The sequence below is a fragment of the Apium graveolens genome, chromosome 2 (genome assembly GCF_009905375.1).
Source record: "Apium graveolens cultivar Ventura chromosome 2, ASM990537v1, whole genome shotgun sequence".
NCBI lineage: Eukaryota > Viridiplantae > Streptophyta > Magnoliopsida > Apiales > Apiaceae > Apium > Apium graveolens.
In genome coordinates this window covers 66,271,656-66,283,140 of record NC_133648.1, presented here as the reverse complement: position 1 = coordinate 66,283,140, position 11,485 = coordinate 66,271,656, and the positions used below count along the sequence as shown (strand labels likewise).

At 40.2% G+C, this 11,485-nt stretch overlaps 1 non-coding gene across 1 annotated transcript; it reads right to left on the bottom strand.

Annotated features, from left to right (window-relative positions):
* Positions 1-305: 305 nt before the first annotated feature.
* LOC141710295 (small nucleolar RNA R71) lies at positions 306-412 on the bottom strand. Its single transcript, XR_012570822.1, has one exon. It is a non-coding gene; the product is annotated as a small nucleolar RNA R71 (small nucleolar RNA).
* Positions 413-11,485: the final 11,073 nt, after the last annotated feature.

Sequence of the window (11,485 nt, the reverse complement as noted above, 5' to 3'; positions counted from 1 at the left end):
CAGCCATCAGGGCTAATACTTTTGAGATCAAGTCAAGCATGATTCAGATGATAGAAAACTTAGTTCAGTTTGGGGATTGTCCTACTGAAGACCTCAACATGCACATCAAGGATTTCATCGAGATCTGTGACACATTCAAATTCAATGATGTGACTGAAGATGCTATCAAGCTGTGACTCTTCCCATTCTCTCTAAGGGACAAAGCTAAGTGATGGTTACATTCTCTACCAGCAGGGTCTATCACCAATTAGGAAGATCTTGCTCAAAAGTTTCTCACTAAATTCTTCCCTATGGCGAAGACTAATGCAATTAGGAATGCTCTTACTCAGTTTGCTCAGCAAACTGGAGAATCTCTGTGTGAGGCTTGGGATCGATATAAGGAGATGCTAAGGAAGTACCCACACCATGGCATGCCTGATTGGATCATTATTAACTGTTCTACAATGGATTGGGCGCTACTTCTAGACCCATGCTCGATGCAACATCAGGAGGAGCCTTGTGGGCTAAAATCTACGATGAAACTTATGAACTTATTGAACTGATGGCTGCTAATGAGTACCAGAATCCTTCCCAGAGACTGACTCAGGGAAAGGTAGCAGGAATTCTGGAGTTGGATGTAGCAACTGCTATAGCTGCCCAACTTAAGGCTTTGACGATGAAGGTGGACATTTTGGCTAATTATGGAGTTAATCAAATCGCTAGTGTCTGTGAGCTTTGTGCTGGTGCCCATGAGACTGATCAGTGCGCAATTTCTAGTGAATCAGCTCAGTTCGTGAGCAACTTTCAGCGTTCGCAGCAACCTGTTCCAACCACTTATCATCCCAACAACCACAATCATCCTAATTTCAGTTGGAGCAACACTCAGAATGTGGCTCAACAGCCTTATCAGCAGTATCCAGCTAAGCTGTACAACCCCCTGGTTTTCAGTAACCGTAATATGCACCAAGACAACAACTCCAGCTATAACAAGCCAATGAAAAATCTAAATTAGAGGAGTTGAAACTTATGTGCAAGAGTCAAGCCATTTTTATCAAGACCTTGGAAAATCAAATTGGGCAAATTGCCAGTGCCTTGCTTAATTGTCAGCCTGGTACACTACCTAGTGACACTGAAGTGCCAGGAAAAAGGGAAGCTAAGGAGCAGGTAAAGGCAATCACTTTAAGGTCTGGAAAGGTCACGAATCCCAAACAAACTCAAGTGTTGACTGAAGACGCAGAGGTTGAGAAAGAAGTAGGGCAGCAGGAAGTAGAAGTGGAACCAAGAAAGATTACTGTTGAGCACATTCCTCCTGAGGGTAATATAGGGGAGAAACATATATATATCCTCCACCGCCTTTTCCTAAGCGGCTGCAGAAGAAAAATCTGGAGAAGGAATTTGAGAAGTTTCTGGAGGTGTTCAAGAAACTTCATATAAACATACCTTTCGCTGAGGCTCTTTAGCAGATGCCTAGTTATGCAAAGTTTATGAAAGGTATTCTCTCTCGAAAAGTGAAGCTAGATGATTTAGAGACAGTTACTCTTACGGAGGAATGCAGTGCTGTACTGCAACAGAAGTTACCTCCGAAGCTTAAAGATCCAGGAAGCTTCACTATTCTGTGTACTATTGGAAAAATGTCTTTTGACAGCTGCTTATGTGACTTGGGAGCTAGCATTAATCTAATGCCATTATCAATCTTCAAGCAGTTGGACTTACCTGGTATTGTGGAGGGTGTCTTGATCAAGATTGATAAACTCATCTTCCTTGCTGATTTCATAATTCTTGATTTCGAGGAGGATAAGAAGATTCCCATAATCTTGGGAATACCTTTTTTGGCGACTGGATGTACCTTGATATATGTGCAGAAAGGTGAGCTCACAATGCGAGTGCTGGATCAGGATGTAACTTTTAATGTATTCAATGCTATAAACTTTCCTATGGAAAATGAGGAACGCCTAAAAGTGGAGTTGGTTGATTCTGTGGTTTCTTCAGAACTTGATCAATTGCTAAGGTCTGATGCCTTAGAGAAAGCCTTATTGGGAAATTCAGATAGTGAAGATGACGAAGGTGAAGAACAATTGCAGTATTTGAATGCTTCTCCCCGGAAGAGGAAGATAGATATGCCTTTTGAATCTCTTGGAATTGAGGAATTGAACAAAGCTCCTAAACGCCTCAAGCCATCTATTGAGGAAGCTCCCACTCTTGAGCTTAAGCCTTTACCCGAGCATTTGAGGTATGCGTTTTTAGGTGATGCACCTACTTTGCCTGTTATTATTACATCTGACCTTTCAGATAGTGATGAGGAAAAGCTTCTAAGGATTATGAGAGAGTTCAAATCGGAAATTGGATGGACTGTAGCAGATATCAAGGGAATCGACCCTTCTTATTGCATGCATAAAATTCTACTAGAGGAAGGTAGCAAGCCTACGATCGAGCAGCAAAGAAGACTTAATCCAATCATAAAGGAAGTAGTGAAGAAGGAAATTCTCAAGTGGCTAGATGCAGGAATTATTTATCCTATTTCTGACAGTTCATGGGTGAGCCCAGTTCAGTGTATGCCAAAGAAAGGTGGTATCATTATGGTGAGAAGAATGGGCTTATTCCGACACGAACAGTCACAGGGTGGAGAGTTTGCATGGATTATAGGAAGCTGAACAAGGCTACAAGGAAGGATCACTTCCCTCTTCCTTTCATTGATCAGATGCTTGATAGATTGGCTAGACATGATTAATATTGTCTTCTGGATGGCTATTCAGGTTACAATCAGATTTGTATCACTCCAGAAGATCAGGAAAAAACTACCTTCACTTGTCTATTTGGTACTTTCGCTTTCAGATGAGTTTCTTTTGGTCTGTGTGGTGCACCAGCCATATTTTAAAGATGTATGATGGCCATCTTTTCTGAGATGATTGGCCATAATGTGGATGTGTTCATGGATGACTTCTCTGTATTTGGCGATTCTTGTGATGAATGCTTGCAAAATCTTGGACACGTTCTCAAAAGGTGTGTTGAGACCAATCTGGTTCTCAATTGGGAGAAATGTCACTTTATGGTGCGACATGGCATTATTCTCGGGCACAAGGTTTATAGTAAGGGTTTAGAGGTGGACAAGGCCAAGGTGGGGGTCATTGAGAATCTTCCTCCACCTATTTCTATTAAAGGAATTCACAGTTTTCTTGGTCATGCGGGTTTCCATAGGCGTTTCATCAAAGACTTCTCGAAAATTTCAAAGCCATTGTGCAGTTTGCTAGAGAAAGAAGTCCCTTTCAAGTTTAATGATGAGTGCCTTGCAGCTTTTGAGACTTTGAAGAAGATTTAATTACGGCACCGGTCATAACTGCACCTGATTGGAATGAACCTTTTGAGATGATGTACGATGCAAGTGACTATGCAGTTGGAGCAGTTCTTGGACAGAGGAAGAACAACATATTTCATGTGCTCTACTATGCTAGTAAGACTCTTAATGGTGATCAACTGAATTACACTACTACAGAGAAAGAACTTTTGGCTATTGTCTATGATTTTGAGAAATTTTGATCTTATCTACTTGGGACTAAGGTAACAGTTTTCACTGATCACGCTGCAATTCGATATCTCATCTCAAAGAAGGACTCGAAGCCTAGATTGATTAGATGGGTTCTTTTGCTTCAAGAATTTAAACTAGAGATCAAGGACAGAAAAGGGGCCTGAAAATCAAGTCGCTGATCATCTCTCGTGCTTAAAAAATCCTAATGCTAATTCATTGGATAAGACATTGATAAATGAGTCTTTTCCCGATGAGCAGCTGATTGGAGTGCAAGAAGAAGAACCGTGGTTTGCAGACATTGTGAATTACCTGGTGAGTAATATCATGCCTCTCGATTTATCTTATGCTCAACGGAAGAAGTTTCTACATGAAGTGAAGTGGTATATGTGGGATGAGTCGTTTCTTTTTCGCCAAGGAACTGACCAAATCATCAGGAGATGTATTCCTTACAGCGAAACGGGGGGGGGGGATCTTGCGAGATTGCCGCTCAATGGATTATGGAGGACATTATGGTGGAGAAAAGATAGCATCTCGTATTCTTCAAGCAGGTTTCTTTTGGGCAACTTTGTTTAAAGATGCTCATCAGTTTGTTTTGAAATGTGATCAATGTCAACGAGTGGGGAATATGTCTAAAAAGGATGAGATGCCTCTTAATGTGCTTCTCGAGGTTGAAGTCTTCGATGTTTGGGGAATTGACTTTATGGGGTCATTTGTCTCATCCTGTAACAATCAGTATATCTTGTTGGTGGTTGATTATGTATCGAAATGGGTGGAAGTTAAGGCGTTGCCAACGAATAATGTGAAAGTGGTGCTTAATTTTCTTCACAAGCAGATATTCACAAGGTTTGGAACTCCAAGAGTCATAATCAGTGATTAGGGGTCGCATTTTTGCAATCGCAAGTTCACTGCTATAATACGAAGATATAATGTGAATCATCGCATTGCCACGGCTTATCATCCTCGGACAAATGGTCAAGCTGAGGTATCTAACAGAGAGATCAAGCATATTTTAGAGAAAGTTGTGTGCCCGTCGAGGAAATATTGGTCTTTGAAGCTTGATGAAGCTGTTTGGGCTTATAGAACAGCATATAAGACTCCATTGGGAATGTCGCCATTTCAGTTGGTTTATGGTAAGGGGTGTCATTTGCCTGTGGAGCTCGAGCATAAGGCATATTGGGCTTTGAAGAAATTGAATCTTGACTTTGATGCGGCTGGAAAGAAGAGGATGCTTCAATTGAATGAACTCGACGAGTTTCGAATTCAAGCTTATGAGAACAGCAAAATGTACTAGGAGAAAGTCAAGAGGTGGCACGATCGGGGTCTAGTGCTCAAATCATTTGTGCCGGGGCAACAAGTTCTAATGTTCAACTCTCATCTCTGTCTTTTTCCTGGGAAGTTAAAGTCAAGGTGGTCAGGGCCCTTCATAATCACAACCGTGTTTCCACATGGAGCGGTGGAAATTTTTGAGAATTATCCGGGCCAGGCATTCAAGGTAAATGGTCAGAGGTTGAAGTATTACTATGGTGACACGACAAACCGCGAGGTGGTTAGTGCCGTTCTATTGTCCGTTTGAGCTCAAGGTTCTACGTCGAGCTAGCGACGTAAAAGAAGGCTTCTTGGGAGGCAACCCAAGTTTGTTGTACATTAGTAAGTAGAGGAAGCAATAAGAAAAGAGAAAATCACAAAAAATATCTGAAAAAAGAATAAAATTCAGGGCTCACTTCAGAAGCTTAGCGCGCCTGCGCTGATTTCACAAAAACATGGCGCGCCCGCGCTGTTACAGCGCATGGCCGCGCCGATTTGGCAGAAGTAGCGCACGCCCGCGCTGTCTCATACACAAACTTCATCACCAATTCATAAATTCTCAAACACAAATTCTCTCCCAAACACAACTCTTATTCTCTCTACTCACTTCCAATGGCACCAAAGAGACAAAAAACACAAGTCGACAGCAGCACCACCGATTCATCAAGTGTGGGTGGTGTAAGGCCAAGATTCTCTACTCCTGAGGCTAAAGCGGAGTATACTAGGCTTCCTTCGAAGCCAATCATCAAGGAACGAGGTTTTCTGCCATCAGGGAAGGATGATCAGCTGTTGGAGATGATTCTTGAGATGGGTTGGGTTCTTATTCATGAGGCACCCGCTGTTGTGCCCATGAGTGTTGTTCGCGAGTTCTAAGGGAACGCCAAGGCCGAGAAGAATGTCTTCACGGTGGTTTGAGGGAGGACGGTGGAGTATAGTGCAGAGGCTAATAGGACTGCGATTGAGCAGCCCGCGAAGAAGCCCGGGTAGGAAACCTAGAATGATAAGACTCTAAAGGACTTTGATCTTGATCTTATTGTTGCTACTCTGTGCCATCCCGATACTCACTGGAAGATCAAGAGGGGCACGATCGAGTATTCTACGTTCCTGGCTTCCAGAATGAACAGGTTTGCCCGTGCATGGAACACTTTTATATGTGCTAACATCATGCCATCTTCGCATGTGCATGAGATTACTGTGGAGTGTGTACGGCTGTTATGGGGCATTCTTCAGGGCAATTATATAGATTTGAGGATGGTGATTTATCAATGGATTCTGAAGTTCTTGAGGGGAAGTACTACGGGGTCTAGTCCGTATGCGTCCATGGTGATGAAGTTGTGCGTGGCAGTTGGTGTTCATTGGCCCGCACACGAGCATTTGCAGATCCCGAGTCCTCCTATTGACAACACTACTTTGGGTACGATGCAAGAATGGGATGGAGGCAAGCCCGATCTGAAGGGGCTTGGTTATACTTTTGACCACCTACCTGGTGGGAGGCCAGCTGTTGGGCCCACTCAGGAGAGCAGGACTGCATGGAGATCTCAGCTAGGAGATGAGGCAGGACCATCGCAGCAGGCACATAAGGAGGAGGAAGGGGTTGATATGGGAGCTGGCATGAGCATGATGTAGTACAGGCGTTTGACGAGGAGGATGGATGCGATGCATGACATCCATAGTAGGTTCGCACGTGATCTCACCCAAGCATTGGGGACAGCTTTTAGATCCACCGGTGTTGATATCCAGTGGCCAGTTTTTGGTGAGGATTCCGTGTATCTACCTCTGGACACACCTGACACTCCACCCATTGAGGGTGAGGAGCCTTATTCTGATTAGGTATGCCTGAATTCCTTACTATTACCTTCACCGAGGATAGTGAATATTTTAAGTTTGGGGGTAGTATTTGAAGGAATATGTTTTTGTGTGAGTCTCATATAGTTGCATGTTCATGATAGTTTTTAGTTCATATAGTTGCATATTTTGCCATATAGTTTTTTTTATTTTTGATATTTTTATGTTATTTTGTTCATATAGTTTTTAAGCATTTGCATAATAACATGATCTCTTAGATAATTTTTCCAGTTGACTTGTGATATTGATGCTCGTGTAGTGATGTCGTGTTTAGAGATGTTAAATCATATTAAGTTGATTTTCATGCTAGAGACACTTGTATTTCACTAAGTCTTAGAGTGCTAGATCATAGTCATGGTTTGTTTGTTTGTCGAGGTTTAATCGCTTGTTTATATTTAGAATTTAGGATATTCTCTTAATAATAAAAGATATGGATATTTAAAATTGGAGAAAATGGGATTTCATTGCTAGTTGTTGTGGCTAGGTGTCAAACGGCTAGTAGCCGGCTCATATTTATATGAGTAGTCTAGGGTTGAACGAGATGGAGCGAAACTCACTCGTTCAGAAATTGAAAAGAAAAAAAGAGAAAAAAAATAATAAGTATTATGTATAATTGATCACGAGTGGGCTCTTTAGTACTCGAGTTATTAAGTTCTTAGGGGACTTTGTGCCTAGTGACCTAAGGCTTATATAGTCTGGGATCTGCTAACCTAACGCTCGCTACATGGGTACTATTGTATAAGTCTTTTGTGGACCTCACTCATTGCACGATCAAATAAGAATATATGTGTTGTTATGTTCTGAATAAAAGCATGAATCCGTATAAAACTCCAATATAAGAATTGAAGCGTTATAAATTATTTTGAGTCTATATTTTATTCTATTTATAAACTTGCGATTGTTTTGATAAGTAGTGAGTCATGATTATCGATCTAGTTGCGATAGTATATCTATAAGCATCTACACACACACACATCTCTAGTTTGTAAGTTAATTTGTATGATTTAATTGATCTTTATGCGAGTAGCTGCATTTGTTGATATGTTGCTCGTTGAGTAGTTGAGTTATTATATTGGGATCGTTGCATTCATATAGTTGCATTCATGCATTTTTTATTTCTTGTTCTTTGAGTCTTTTTATGCTTGAGGACAAGCATCGATTCAAGTTTGAGAGTATGTTGAGTGGCATTTATGACACTTTATTTTGTTCTAATAAGCTTTGAATTGATGCATTTGTACTCAAGTTGTTAAGTGTTTTAATGTATTTTCTAGTGTTTTTGTATTTCAGGCATTATCTTGGTAATCAGGTGGATTAGCATTGTTTTGGTGCTAATTTGGTGTCAAGGTGGTGTTGGAATAAAAGCTCGTGGAAAGTCGGCTCGAAGCAGCAAGGAAAAAGATGAAATATGAGTTTTTCCCAGAAGGACGGCGCGCCCGTGCTGTGATAGCGCGCGGCCGCGCCAGGATTCCAGAATGACAGCGTGCCTGCGCTGTGATAGCGCGCAACCGTGCCGGTGCGAAAGTTTTGAATCCTGATTCTAATGTAATTCTAATTGGGAGACTTCCATATTGATTAGGGCTGCAATATATATTCTAATAAGAACATTTTCATGAGAGAGAAGTACCAGAGCGCAAGGAGAGCAGTAAGAAGACCGTATTAGCACGATTCAACGAAGATGAAGAAGATCTTGTTTTTACTTGTGAATCTTTGTTCTAAGTTGTAACTTGGATGCTAGCTTTCTTACTTGTGAACCTTTACTCTTGTTTCATACTTGGATTTGTTATTAAGTATTAAGACTGCGTTTGTTATACCATGCTTTCATCGGAACCCACGTTGATGATGAGTCCGATTATAGGCTAATCGTTATCGTGGGGTTCTAGCGGATTTATTTATGGATTTCTTTAGTTAAATTATTTCGATGCCTTAGTGTGTGGTGATTGTGTGATAACCTAGTATTGGTTGTGATTATTCGTCTTATAAGAGTCGCGAACTTGTAAGATAGCGTGTTAAATCTTAATAAAGCGATAATGAATTTAAGGATTTAGAACTTTTCATGCTAGCATAGGTTCATATGTTATTGTTATGCATGATTCGTAGGTAATTTTACCCATCTTACTTGCCCTATGTAATCAAGATAAATAACGTGTGCTTAAACCGTTATGTTGTCAAATTCTATAGATATATAGGGTCTTAATATAATTGGTGTCTATTCAGATTCTATCTCTTTTGTGGATGTCTGGTAGTATGGTACTCGTGCAACGAAAGTTAGCATTTATCAGCTTCGTATTGTCTGATTAGTGTCATCACCATTGCATGCTAAGGTTAAGAATAATAAGGCTATTGAATGAAGTATTTAATGAAGTTAGAATCCCATGTTTGTCATATATATTAATTCAACCAATCTTATTCTCTTAGTTATAATTGTTAGCTTAATTCTTAGTTATAAACAACCCAAATTGTTATCGTCTTAGCATTGAATAATAAGCATACATTGTTGCTTAAGTGAATAAATTAAATAATTAACCAACGCCAGTCTTTGTGGGAACGAACTAGAAAAGATTCTATATTACTTGCGAACGCGTATACTTGCTTGAATTATTAGCGCGTGTTTAGAGACTAACACCAGACACATACGATACTACACCACAAATACATATCTACCACATACTGATTTCTGATATTGAATTGCTTGACATACCAACCCTTGTTCCTTGTTTAACAGAAGACCAATCCTTGGAACCCTTGAACCCTTGGTCTTCTACTTTCTGATTCTTTCCTTGATTGAAAGCCCATCTTTTTGAATTCCTTGTTATGCCTTCATGGTATTGTGATTCACCCTATGCTTCAAGATAAATGTTGTTTATGATTCAGCTCATTAAATTACATTGTTTATCATATTGCTATTCTGGAATTGGATTGTTTTTAAATGTGGACCAGATTCATGGTCGGACTAGATTCGTGGTCATAATAGGCCAATGTGTGCCTTGGATCCAGTATATAGAGCAAAACTGGGAGCCTTGCTCGGGGTTAGTGCGTGACTGATCAGCAGCCTAACCTTGGTTTTTAAAATGAAAACCGAATATCCAATTCTAATCATTGCTTATTCAGAAACTTGATTCTTTTGAATCATTTCAATTGATTATTGTTTAACCTCAATTGTTGCTATTATGACTTGATGAGCTAGTTAGCTCACTCTTGCAAAACTTGTTATGTTTTTAATAGTTGAAAAGGAAATTTGTTGATAACGAGGATTCCCAGTCCAACATGCGAGCTAGGATTCCAGGTTAAGTTGGATTGAGCTAGCAGAAGCTTTATATTGTAAATGAGTTATGCAAGATTTTAATAACGATATCATTATCAATTGTAAGTTGAACTTGTTGGGATTTGGTGCGATGTAATTAAAGTTAAGGCGGTGGCTTGTTTTCATACTTAAACCTGTTACGATCCATGGTTGTGTAAAGAAGGGTCAGTGCATATAATACTTTATATACAGGTTTATATATTATGGTGTATGTGTTGTGAGCCCCAAACTTCTGACCCGAGTTTGGAGGGCGTCACAGGTTGATATCAGAGCTACAGGTTATAAGTCACTGAAATAAGCCTAGATTGTTGAGAACGGATAGAGGGTTAGGATTAGGATTAGGTAATAGAAAAATAGAACGTCGAGAGGTTGAGTGCGATGAAATAGTAGGTTTTAGTGCAATCAGTGATGAGATTCGAAATCCTTATCTAGCAACGCGATTTCCAGATGGCGGTGATGGAAGATTCTTTTATCCCTGGATCGTCTGATCATTCGGAGCCTTCAGTCAGTAGATTGTCATCTGATTCATGCCCTGCTCGTCCACCGGTGTTAGCCCTGTTACATCCTGTTACGGCGATTGTACCTTTTCAAACTATAATCTCATCCCCTGATGCGTGACTACCTATTCGAGAATCCCCCACATGTTGATTCTGGTTCTACCGGATACTCAACTGTGGGTGCATCTTTTCTGTCTACTCTACACCCTATTCTATACCATCAGCTTAAAACCCGTCTTATGAAGTAACAACACCTATTAGAATGGATTCGAGAGCTACAACATGTGACGCCCTCAATCTCGGGGTAAGGAAATGAGGACCCACACACCTTTATTCTAATAATTAAATATGCATAAACCCCGATTAACTACTAACAGGATCAAACAGGATAAAGTATGAGACAAGATTACAACTACCAATCATAAAATATAACTTACAGCCCCAAAATATTATTAAATAAACATAATCGATTCCGGCTGGGACCCGACAGATAACCCATTGTATCTTTACAGATTTCCTTCTAAGCGCTTGCTCACTCAGAAATACCACTACCTGCTCTGGCAACCGGAAGCCCTCAACACGATAGGGACCACCAGGTACGCTCTTATGAGCAGTGCGCCTAAGCCTGGCCATCTTCTTGCTTAACTGCCATGGTTAGATTAAAAAAACATATGAGTATAAAACTCAGCAAGTAACTATAAAGCAGTTCTACGATATCAATCCATAATATACTTTACCGAACTCAGGGCATTCTACTTTATTTGTTCTAGGTGGTAGATTTCTAGCTTTTGGGGTTAAGGAAAGGTTATGAGTAAAAATGTGGGGCTTTCAAAGAACAAGGCTCAACGAAGGATGAAAGCCGACATTCATCACAAATCATTAAAGGATCAGAACAGATCTTTCAGAAAGAGGAAAGTAACAGTATTTCACTATATGGAATCAATTATAAAAATCAACAGATTAAAATCAGGGTTCTCGAGCTTTAAGCTTCACATTAACACAATCAACTCTTTTCAAAATAATATAAACCATTTT